The sequence below is a fragment of the Rhopilema esculentum genome, chromosome 13 (assembly GCF_057945365.1).
Source record: "Rhopilema esculentum isolate cy_ngs chromosome 13, ASM5794536v1, whole genome shotgun sequence".
In the NCBI taxonomy this organism is placed as follows: Eukaryota; Metazoa; Cnidaria; class Scyphozoa; order Rhizostomeae; family Rhizostomatidae; genus Rhopilema; species Rhopilema esculentum.
In genome coordinates, this window is record NC_142827.1 from 1,321,583 (window position 1) to 1,333,859 (window position 12,277).

The 12,277-nt window shown below is 35.5% G+C and overlaps 1 protein-coding gene and 3 non-coding genes across 17 annotated transcripts in view; all 4 read right to left on the bottom strand.

The window, feature by feature from the left end:
• Window positions 1-9,185: 9,185 nt before the first annotated feature.
• LOC135691612 (voltage-dependent T-type calcium channel subunit alpha-1H) overlaps window positions 9,186-12,277 on the bottom strand; it is a 102,071-nt gene continuing 98,979 nt past the window's right edge. For 13 of the 14 annotated variants that reach the window (XM_089112205.1, XM_089112199.1, XM_089112202.1 and 10 more), the window contains 8 exons: window positions 11,804-11,931; window positions 11,264-11,318; window positions 10,998-11,052; window positions 10,585-10,642; window positions 10,234-10,277; window positions 9,972-10,028; window positions 9,700-9,752; window positions 9,186-9,334 (listed from right to left, as the gene is read on the bottom strand). The gene's annotated coding sequence lies outside the window, so the exon portion shown is untranslated. Of the gene's footprint in view, window positions 9,335-9,699; window positions 9,753-9,971; window positions 10,029-10,233; window positions 10,278-10,584; window positions 10,643-10,989; window positions 11,053-11,263; window positions 11,319-11,803; window positions 11,932-12,277 lie in introns of all 14 variants that reach the window. The other variant, XM_089112209.1, reaches the window with a different exon arrangement.
• On the bottom strand, window positions 9,860-9,941 carry LOC135692321 (small nucleolar RNA R38). Its single transcript, XR_010516837.1, has one exon. It is a non-coding gene; the product is annotated as a small nucleolar RNA R38 (small nucleolar RNA).
• LOC135692323 (small nucleolar SNORD12/SNORD106) lies at window positions 10,416-10,504 on the bottom strand. The gene has a single exon (XR_010516839.1). It is a non-coding gene; the product is annotated as a small nucleolar SNORD12/SNORD106 (small nucleolar RNA).
• On the bottom strand, window positions 10,834-10,923 carry LOC135692322 (small nucleolar SNORD12/SNORD106). Its single transcript, XR_010516838.1, has one exon. It is a non-coding gene; the product is annotated as a small nucleolar SNORD12/SNORD106 (small nucleolar RNA).

Here is a 12,277-nt window from a genome sequence, read left to right on the forward strand (position 1 = left end):
AAAAGCTAATAAACTGGGCTGTAAAGAAGCTCGAAGCTGTAAAAAGCCAACTAGATTGTCAAGTGTCAAAGTGTTTGAAATGAATATTTGAACAAATATTCATATGTCTCATTTTTTTGTTCGCTGGCTCCTAAATTTTTTGTACTGTCCGCTAATTGGAAAGAAAAAAAGCCAAATTGACTATTTTGTGCAAACAATATTGTCCGTTAATTAGAGTGTCCGCTAATTAAGTTTCCACTTTTCAGAAAGTTTTTTATGAGACTTTGATCAGAAAACGATCGTGGAAAAGAAATTTGTCCGCTAATTAGAGGTGTCCGCCTTTTAAAGTGTCCGTTAATTGGAGAGAATACTCTACTACTGACAGGAACACACGATCACTACCTGCGTATAAAACCAACAAGATGATTGCTTTAGTCGTGCATATGATAGCACTTTGTGCAACAGAGCATCATGCTCTTGTTTCACCATGTGTCCGGCTGTATCCCTTTCGGAGATTCGATTCTAGAATAAGTACGAGCTCCGTCTATCTTTCCTTACCGACTTTGTCATCATTAACGCTAATCCACCTCGCCAAAAGAGATTTCCAAACGATCAGCAGTCGGTATTTTCTAAAGGGAATGTCGCTCCTCTACCAACCATTGCCAGTCAACTATAGTATATATCAGTTTCAACCATTAACTAAGCCAAGATTTCGCCTTTCATTTTTCATCAAGCAGGCATTAAAGAACAATGGTAGTAGGATCTTCTTGATTTCAATTGAATCCCTGAAACCGTGTGATTTACAACATTTCGATAAATTTCCCAGAGTCCTCCAAATCTGTTATCCTGTTATATTCCCTGGCTCAACTGCACACCCAAAAGTTGTTCCCTGGCTTTGATACAGAATTGCAAAGGCCGCAAAGAGGATATACCATAATATTAAGGTTTAGGTGCATGTTTCATGTCTGCTTGTAAATACTGTCGAGGACAAAGAATGAGACTAGCTTAAAGCAACTGAAAAGAACAAATGGTTCATTTGCAACCGACCCATTCACTGGCATTGTATCCATGCCAACGTCATGTTTACCTGGTTTCAGTTCCAATGCTAATGTAGCCTTAGAAGAAAGTAAACTCAATATTCGACTGGACACGAAAGAGTCCTTTATTTTGTTAGATGGAATCTATATCCTAGCAACTTGGCATAAAAATTGCATAAGTCATATGAAGGTAAAGGATATTTTAATTACGTTTAGATGACAGCCAAAATTCTCATTCTAAAAGTCAATACATATGTGTCTAGTTTGAAGCAAAGCCAAACTGGTGCATAGTGTACGCTGTCATTCTTTTCTTTGAATAATGGTATGTCTACACTGTTCGCAGTGCAATGCATCCTGGATAACTTGAACGGCTATGGCAATAAATCTGCATATATAATAAACCGTTCAGAAAATGGACGCCTAGAAGAAAGTTGAGATCACGTAAAGTTTGAGAAATCCCATCTGTTTTACACCAATTTTCCAATAACATACAAAATTTTAATGCCAGCTTTTAAGTGCAATTCCTTATAAAACGCGGTACCATGCAGGTCTTGAGGGAACTGTGTACCCGCCCTACCTAGTTGTAGCTTCCTTTCGGACCCTGAAAGTGCTATGATAGTATCTCTTTCTGCCTTTTGAATTGGACTCCATTGGTAACATTCTCAATAGGCAAGCGGCAGTGATTGGTCAACCTTTTGCTCGCGTTTCTGATTGGCTTATTTCGATCCACAACTGGGTATATATATTTACTAGCGTTTACTAGCGTTCGATCTATGTTTTGATGTTTTTAACTCTGAAGTGTGTCAGACGAAAAGCTTTAGTTTACTCAAATGTTTGCTTTTTTCAAAGCCATTTCCAAGTTTTGTACCACCAAAAGATTGTTTCACATTAAAATACTTGTCCGCATTCTTATCCCTTGATGCCTTGCGAGCATTATGTATGCTTTATTTTTACTTGCGAGCGAACATGTTATTCTTGGGTCAATCTATATCAAACTATCAGCGATTATACGTATTTGAAATGGAAGCCTTCAACATCATATATCTAAGTTGTAAATTTGCCATCGACAGTAAAAATCTGTGAGACAAAATTCTTCTTCAAATGAAACTAAGAAGCATTTTATTGAATTTAGAAAGTATTTTTGTCAGCGACTATGACGCAGAAGTGATAGGGAAAGCCCTTGTTATAAGCCAGTGGCCTAGCTTACCCTTATTTGCCTTTGGCCTAATGAAATAAGTTGTTAAACGAGACAGCGACATTGACTCACTGGTCGTAGGTAAAGCCTTTGTTATTGGCCAAGGGTCGAGGCTCTGTTTATTGGAGTGAATAGAAAATTTAAAACAGGATAATTTTCATTTTTCTAGTAAATGATAAATATTGAAGCGGGAAATTTCTGGACTATTTCAATTAAATAAAATCTTCAATCAAACAAGGTTTCTTAGCGCAAGAATAATGAATTTTATACCAATGATTAACTCAAGACTTATCCGTCTGGAAAAAAAACAGTTTTACAATTAAAACTTAGAAATTAATACGTGATCTTTACAGAGCAATAATGACTGAGTATTTACAGGCCAGCCAATATTGAGTTCTGGGATTAGCTAGAAGAACACTTTTTAGCTTCTCTGCAACAAACTACAAATGGGTGTGATTTCGACGCGTCGGTTATTAGACCTTTCCAAGAAGAATGTCTATTTTTCTTTCTTTTTAGATTCAGAATTATAACAAGTGGTGTATTAACAATCCTTTCACTAAAATCTACAATTATTCAAACACACTCAAAGGTTCATTTACAACTAAATTCCTGTTCTTGGCACAAGAGCTAGTGAAGATTTTTGTGTAGTGATCAAGTTTAACGCTCTACGTAGGTGTGCCTAAGAGGCTTGGTTTATTATTGGATTGAAATTCCATCTATCTAATCAACTCTGCCAGAAGTTCGCGCAAGTAGCTATTGCCCTGAAAACATTGCTATTGAAAGATGCATTAAGCAAAACCCAAGACGTACGGCTAAATATGTCACTAAAAATATTGCTCAATTTTTTTGTTTAGTGAAGTTGAGCGAAGTTTAGCGAGGCTGGCAAAACGTGACTAAACTTGCCACTAAACTTTACTAAATTTAATTTTTGAACTGTGAAGACTCTCTGAAGATTTTCGATCGCATAGAAACAGGACCTCCTCATGGGTGGAGGATCACCTCATGGGAACCTACGGCCATCTAGACTAAAAAAGAGGTAGAGAACACTGCAATCAACCGTTTGGAGAAAACCTCATCAAACGTGTATGTGCCTATTGACACACCCATGACGTAAATTCAAAACTATTTCATACCGGATCGGACCGCGCTGTCCTACCAACGTCAAGGAAAGTAGTCTAACCTCTGGAGTTTGAGCTGAAATAGGAATGTAGTGAAAGAGAACAGCATGGCACTTACGAGTGATTTCAGCGAGGTGATGATTTTTAGGTTCCATGACGACCTGGTTAAACTTGATAGATCGATCCCAAGGAGAGATGTACCAAAAGTACATGGGAATCTCAATGCAGAAAATAAGAAAGATGCATATGAAGGGTGGAAGGGAACGATAGGAAAGTTTGGTTAATGCGAAAACAACTATAGAAGCATTGAACTGTTGAACTTTTCAAAAAGAAACAAACTGACAGCTGCAACTACACTGTTCACTCTTAAGTAACAAAGAAAATAAATACTGCATTCACCAGGCGGAAAAGTCCGCAGACAAATCGACAAAATCTTCATACCCAGAAGATATGTCACAGAAATCAACGAAACAAAAACAGAAGCAGTGATCACGACATTGTTATGACGACACTGAAAGTGAAGTCAGACGAAAAATGAAAAGAATGTGCTAAAGAAATGACAGCAAATAAACAAGCAAGGAAGGCACATAATGAAGCTTATATCAATCCAAACAATTATAACATGAGAAAGACAAGAAAATATAAAGAAGCTAAATGGTAAACACGTGGATGAGACTAAGAGAAAGCAAGCAAGTGCAATTGAAGACGAGAATGGCAATTTACTGGCGAAGACTGAAAAAATCTTAAACAGATGGAAAAAAATATTTTGAAGAACATTACAACAATGACATACAGAAGGATCTCACTGGGCTTAAAGGCATTTTTAGCGGCAGTTGTGTTGAGAAAAATTGACTGTGTTTTGTATTTTCATCCAGTATGATACTAGGCCGGTTCTTTGAATTATAGTCGCAAAGCATGCCGGTTGCGCAAGATCCTTTTAATGAACCAGTACAGAATGATTATGTAAAGGAAGAAGAGGAAACTCAATTATTTGAAGTAGAGTGGGCAAATATGGAAAAGAAAAGGAGAAGGTCACCTGGCGCAGATAACATCATTGCAGATAAAACGACTTTAAATACGCAAAACAACACTTAAAACGCTTAACATTTTTCAACCCGATCAAACTATGCAAACCCTGGAGGCAAACGATTAAACTTTTACTTAAAATTTTAATAAATAGAAGTTGAGTGAAATCTTTACCATGATTAGTCGTTTAATAGTGAAATGTTTGGTCGTGTTTTGCCAGGGTTTTTTTAATCTGACACATTTTCGAGTATCGTTGATCGTCCCCTCCAGACGAAATGGACATTAATGTGCTTTGACTTACATGAAAATAACTTTAATCTCAGATAAAGTAAGAATTCATAACTTTAAGGATACGGTTTATAAAGGTTTATGCTATTAAAACTATGTTTTACACTTTCTTTGTCTACCATTAGAACTTCGTTAATTTGGAAGGTGCCTACAACGATTTTTAGGTGATACTTCCAAAGTAAAGTTAAAGATACCAGGAGGCATAATATATCTTTGTTAAACTATACTGTGCCTGAGAACTGTACTGATTACATTGATTGCTGTGCACATCTTTGCATATGGTCTTATTTTGAAGCGGGAAGGTTCTAAGCATTTAGATTTTTCAGTTGGATATCGAATAATCACCCGCAAAAAGAGCAAGCAGATTTGTGCTTACGAAGTCATATACTGGCTTGAGTTAACATTTCCCAATATTGAAACTTTTCATATCCGCAATTTTCATCTTTCCATTACATTTTCATATATTTGTTGTGATGATTCAAAAGTGGTTGACATTGGGTTTAGAAATTTTTCCGTAAATGACTTGAATCTGACTTTTGAAAAAGTTGAAGAAATACCTCAAGTTAAAGAAGGAGCCAGTTTACTTGCTTATGGTGAATGTAAGTAGTGGTGAGACATGTTGAAGTTGAGGCCCCAGAAAATCACAGAAAACCAGTTTATTCACGGCATTTTTTTGTTATGCGCTTCAGATAAACCATGGAGCATTTTCTGCAAGGCTATTATTTAATGTTAAACTGTATTAATTTGTTTGTGTACTTACACTGCTAAAGAGCATAGTCTATGGTACACCCTTTGCCTCACTTTTTTCCAAAAACTTGAAATCTTTCGAAAGGCAAATAATCTTCGCACAGAACTAAAATTGATTACAGTCATCAATTGACCTTTTATAAAAAATACGTTTGCATACAAAGTTTAGCTTTATGTTGAGCAATATTAAAATTAATTGCAAAGATTCCCGATTCCCTTTATTGTAAAATTAATTGAAGACTAAAGTTTGATAAGAAAATTCTGCAAGATTTTCTGAAATTCTTGAAAAGAACATATTTTTTAAAAACGGAATGGAAAAAGCAAACCTTTTACAACTTACTAAAAGCTTTTTGTTTTCTTTATGCGGAAGGTTATATTGACAGCAGAAACTATGTAGCAGCCAGAAGGCCTACCCCCGCTACAAACCTGGCTAGCTTGTAATTCATTCAAGCAAATGCGCAATACTTTAATTAATCCGATATCTGTTGAGGGTGTAGTAGGAGCCGTTACCAACTAACTAGTAGACTGTTTTGCCAACTGATTAATGACTAATAATTTTGTGTGAAACCAAGATTTACGACAAACCATGTTTGTTCTTTCATTTACGACTAATGTAAATTATTTCTAGTGTCTGATATCCAATAACTGAGAGGGCTTGCACTTTAGAAAAATTAAACTGAGCCCTGTGCTCTTTTGAGTCAGACTGTTAGTAACTGGATAAAATTATCGATGTGTGGCTATTGAGTATGCGAATGTTCACATATTACGTAAACGATGGGGAAGGGGGATTTATACAAACGTTTACTGTCATTATGGAAAATTGTCAAAACTTGTTAAATGGTAATTTAGCAGGAAGGGGATTTTTGAAAATTTGCCTATTTTGATAGCATAATACTCCCTGTGTTGCCTCGCTTGAATAATAGTCCTGTTATACAAAAGGAGCGTATCAATCTGCAAAATCTTAATTTTGTTCAGTGATGGCAGCAGGATCCATTTGCCCAAAGTATGTTATCAGAAATCTCTCGAACAAGTCTACAGTTTTAAACAAATTTAGATACATGATCATAATTCTATATGCTAATGTACTGGCATCATATATTTTGTAAATGATTGTAACTGAAGCGTAGAGGCAGGAGCAACACAGTCATTAGGCTAGCGGGAGCTAGATTCCCTCTGTATTTTTTCAAAGAAATGCTGCAAAACTTTAAAAAATTTATAAACTACCGATTTCGTTGAATTTCTGAAGATTTTAGGTTTAATCGAAGGAATCTCATCTCCTAGGCTGCAGAAGTTGCTTTATTTGCAAAATCTTGGAAGATAGTGTCTCACTAACTGAAAAATGGGCTTTAGTCCAGCTTTCAAAATTTAAATATCACATGAAAACAATACATCATTTGATCCCTAAAAATATTTTGAACCAAATAAAACCCTGTTTTGGAAACATTCCAAAAAATTGGCTATTACTTAATAACCAATAAATTCCTAGCACTAAAACTGATAATAAAACTTTTAATCTATATCTCCAACCCTACTGTTCCTTTTTATTTTCTTCTTTCTGTTCTTTACTTTTCATTTTTACAAATTAATGCTTGCTGTTGCCGTTCTGTTTTCTTCTGTAGATATTACAAATTCAAATTACTCCCTTACTTAAAGTGCGGATGAGGCTTTTATCTGGACTACCCCTAAAGTTCATATTAAGTCTGATTTGGAAACAATTATTTAAATATTTTCCGTATTTATGGATAAATTTCACCTTAAAGCTAATGAAATCCCTGTTGAAAGCCTCATGAAGTAATCTGCACCAAAAACATCAAGTATCAAGGCACTGGGATCGAAAACCTTTTGCTTCTCCCAGTGTCCTAGGCAACCTATTCAATATTTTGATTAGTTTGAGTATATTGTAATTAAAATGTTGCTGAATCACATTAATTTGAATTAAAAAATTTAACAGCTGTGTGGACGTTTCAAATACAGTCAAACTACCTGAGAGTTTCTTCATGCCAATGCCAATTGTTAATAAAACTTCAACATGGAGCTAGCCTGCGGGCAGACTCCATGGAGCATGTTCCGACATTATTAAAAGCGTGATTTGAATTTTATTCCGGGGCCCAGTTTTGTTTCCAACCTAGTTCCCTTTTCTGTTGTCCATTGTGAAGTTTTAAGAAAGTGGAGCAACTTAGGCACCTATTGGCGCCCTTTTGGTTGATTTTCTCGGTGGGTTAAATGGTAGCCAGTCCGCCACTGGTAGCAATAATTGAGAACCCCAAAGAATGGACTGTCAAGTGTATGGTCAAAGATTGTACATCCTTGGGGGTGGGGTACCTTAACATGTTTGAAGGTATGGGGACGTGCCATTATTTAGGGGTACCTTTTTCCTTAAAAGTGCTGAATTATCGGTATCAGTTCTTAAAATATGTGCGGAACCATTTGAAGAAACACGCAGAATTATGAATACCGTATTGGGGAAATATTGCAAAATTATTAGGAGGGAGATTTAGCATTAACAGAATGAATGAATTAGCGATGTGTGGGTGCTTTTTCGGTATTTATAAAGCTGTCTCACTCACTTTGTTGGCAAATGAGGCCTGAACACCACCCTAGAGCGAAAAAGCTAGCACTCGCACTGCTTACACCCTATTAGATAAGGAACAAATTAAGAACAGTTCAGCCTCAGATTTTTGAAAAAATTAAGAACAATCAGCCTGAACTTAAATTTACTGCTTCTTATAAAAAAAGAGCATGTAATCACCTAGTACTAATCGCGAAATTTTACACTTTCGATCAATTATTACTAAATTTCGAGAAAGAGACATGCATCTCATGAAACACTTATGCATTTTAGTACCAGCGAGTGTTCTCGAACTTCTGGTTTAAAGCTAAGATTGCCAAGAGTCACGACAACTACAAATTATTGGAATTCTGAGTCAGGAATTTTTAAGTAAACAATTACTTATATTCGCTCCTCATCAAGAGTCGTGTACAGAATTAACCCATATTAACTTTCTTTGCGAACACCATCTTCCTTCACTTATTTTCCTCTTACAACTTAAAGTGATGTTTAAGTTATCCTGCTACAATATGAGGTGCGAGTGTCAAGTCAAGTTTAATCTGTCCGGAAAATCACCAGAAATTGGAAGCTGAATTGTACCAACAAATTTCAAAAGCTGAAACACCTGTGTTATATGTAATGTCAAGAAGTGAAGAACGTGTCTTGGCTGCTAGCAATATATTAGGCCAACAAAAGCTCACAATCTGAGATTATATGCTCACGACAAAATGAAGTACTCCAGACCTTGTGGAAGAGGCATTTTACAACATATCCAGACTTGTTCAGAGATCAATTAACCTACTATGATGTGAAAGTTTATAAATTTTCCAATTTAAAACATTCATCAATTGTAGAGAACAATCGCCCTCAAATATGCAGAGACAGATAGCTAGCATACACAAATTTCTTAGTCCACAAGACATTTTGAAATAGGCACCTTTCCTAGACAGGTGCAATTTTAATGCTCAAAATTTGTTACATCATACAAACAGTGTCCATGAAACACCCAAAGCAGTGACAATTGTTGGAAAGGATTGCCATTTCCCAATATAGGTTACACTACACACACATGAACAAGATTATCAAAGCAAGTAGACAACAAGGCAGTAGGATGACTTTGATTTCAGTCTGCATAACTGATACTTCAAAGTATAAGCACATTGTGAGGCAAAATCTCATGCTGTATTATTACCATACCATGCAGCTAACTACCAAAGTAGGCAGAACAAGCACAAAGGAAACACAGATTTGAAGCACTGATATTGATAAATTTTCACATAAAATTGTCAGGACTCTAGAAATTCACAGATGACTCTTCAGACAATCTCTTGTTTCATCAACACATCAAATGGAAGATAGATTCTTGCTTCCAGCAGCCACCAAAAAGAAAGTTGACCTACCAAAAACAATGCATGATATTTATGACTCTTTGAGATAGTAAAGAGAGAAGGCATTGTGACAATAGAGCAAATGATTGTCTAACTTATGCCATCAGACATCCATGGAAGATAAACCATCATTTAGACACGCATGTCATCTGGTGGAAACTGCGAATTGGGATTGCATCATCACATGGCATTGATTTAAGCAAATAGAGCAGGTTAAGCAACTGGGGTCAATTTGAATGCAAATAACTACAGAGGCTATAACTTTATGAGAAACTATGAGAAAACCTAAAAATTTGGCAAGATTTCTCAAAATTTCACTGAGAAAGAAATTACTGGAATTTAAAAAAATTCAGTAAGGAACACGACCACTTACTTCTGTCACCATCTTCAGTGTCACCAGCTTCACAAGTAGCAAACACCTTTTTCCTATGGCAAGAAAGAACAACCAATTTTACAAAAAATTCTTAATACCCTTACACAATTTAACATTGTACCTTAAAAGTGATATTGCTTAGTCAAGTAAAGATAAGGAATGGAGTCTCAGGCTGACGTGACATTCTCAGCATGGTTTACTAAGTCAGGGATAACTGTAGCAAGTATTCATCATTGACTCCAAAGTTCTTATCAAATAAACAAATTACTTACTAGTGCCACTATTCCAACACCACTTCAGCAGTTTGCATTTCATATCCTTAGCTGAACCTGTAAAAGCAGATAAAGCAAATTTAACTAATTACTTTTTTACAAAGAAACAAATCACAAAATGTGTGAGATACAATTGGGCAGGGCTGAATAATGACTCAGACAAAAAAGGTGGAAAGAGCTCATCAATTTGTTCAGAAGCAGAACTGGCATACCACCATTCATCACTGTCATCAAAGTTGCAAATACACAGATAAAAACTTACATTGCTCTGCTCTGCTTTCAAAAAACTTTATCTTTTGCCAATATCTTAAAAATGAAAACATTGTTATCACTTAAATTTGTGTGGAATGATGGCAGAGCTTGAAAAATAAGCATGACTCCACAACCTCAAGAAACTAAAATTAAGAGGTACCCTGGAGAAAAAATTAATGCTTTGATGAATATCTCAGCAGATCAGGTAATACTGGCTAAAAATTCAGCACAATATCAGCATTGTCGATATGTTGGGGAAAAAAGTCATCACATCCACTGAGAACTGCACATTACCTAAATGAGATGGAATATGGATAGTTAAAATCTTTTGAATGCCTGTTACATTTCTAACTTTACATACCTCACAAAAAGTTTTTGAAATTCCAATGTTTGCTGATGTCATCTGAGAAATAGATGAGCTGTAAACAATAGGAAAAACATTAGCCTACAAAATCCAAGCATAATTGTTACACTTTTCCAATTTGATTACTTTTCATTGAAATATCAACTGTTAGATGAAATTTTCATAAACATATATGGCAAAAATATTTTTAATGTGTCTACAGATATTTTATCTAAATTAGATATAAAAAGAAAAGAAAATTTAGTGGCAAATGGATCAGACTATACTGGCTATAAGATCAGCATATTATCATCATTGTCGATGTGATGGGGAAAAAATGTCATCATGTCCATTTGCTTTACTGAAGAGTTACTGAAATTTTTCAGATTTGCTTTACTGACATTTAGAAAATGTGATAGTTACCAACAAACCTTTGCATCATTGAAATTTGAACAGGTGAATCAAAGCATCATTGTGTCATTTAAACTGAAACAAACATGACAAATTAAAAAGGTGAAAGGTGGTTAAAATTTGAAACCATTGAGATAAAATTGAAGTTTGCTCAGACAAAAGTTAACCTCATTGTGTTTATTAACACTCAAACAAGAGGTGTCAGAAAATAAAGAAAGTGGATTTCATCACAGCAAACCAACAATATCAAAATATGAATTCAAAATATGAATTCAAACATACAAACCTTTCTGTTGAACTTCCTCAATTGGAGGGCAAATTAAATCTTCTTTCACTGAACCCTATAAACAAATTGAACCATCAGAACAAGCCTATTCAGTACAACTGAAAAACTGCCAAGAAATATTACACGTGTTGTGTTCAGACAGCCAAGGGTTGTATCTCCATAAATAGTCAGAGACTCTAGTCAATCATCACCACACAACATTACCTGAGCCATGAGAATACCAACTGACAACTGCAAAGCTGGTAGGTGAAGGGCTTAGGCAGGAAGACTAGCCATGATACATGAAACTGCAGCAGCTGAGATTTAACCCTCTAAGTTGAAACCCTTGTTAATGAGATTCCCCACATACTTTAATGCACCAGACAAGTTTGATGATTTGTGATTTTGAAATTTCATATTACCATGCAATTTATCAGTTACATTAATACAATACTAGATACCATACAATTTAAACACAAACCTAATACATGATAAATTAACAATCTTTGCAATGAAACTTGTGCCAACAAATTTAAAACACAGTAAAGTAACACAACTGACCTAATCTGATAGTGATTTCATCCATTTTCTAAACCTGCTTTGAAATACCAATTCAATGGCAAAAATATGGAAACCACTTGTCCTTTCTGTACCAAATGCACATTGCAATTTGTAGGGGTCATTGCTTGCTACAATAAAAGGTATTTCTACATCATCCGAATATTCATTTGAATCAATGACCTATTTGAATCTTGGTAATATCAGTATGCTCTCAGACAAATGCCTCGAACTTTGACATCAGTGAATGTGGTTAAGAATGAACCATTGCTGCAATACGCAACTATGGAACACCAAAAGCCAACTTCAGTCTCGTCATCTTAGTCATCACTGTGCATACTTCAAATTGCACCAAACTGCCAAAAAATAAACCACCTGGTATGTATGGCTTGAAAGACTAGCTTTACACTGACCAAAGTCGCATTTCTTACTTTTCTCCCCCGTCATAGACAGATTGTCAAGATAAACCTGAGAGAA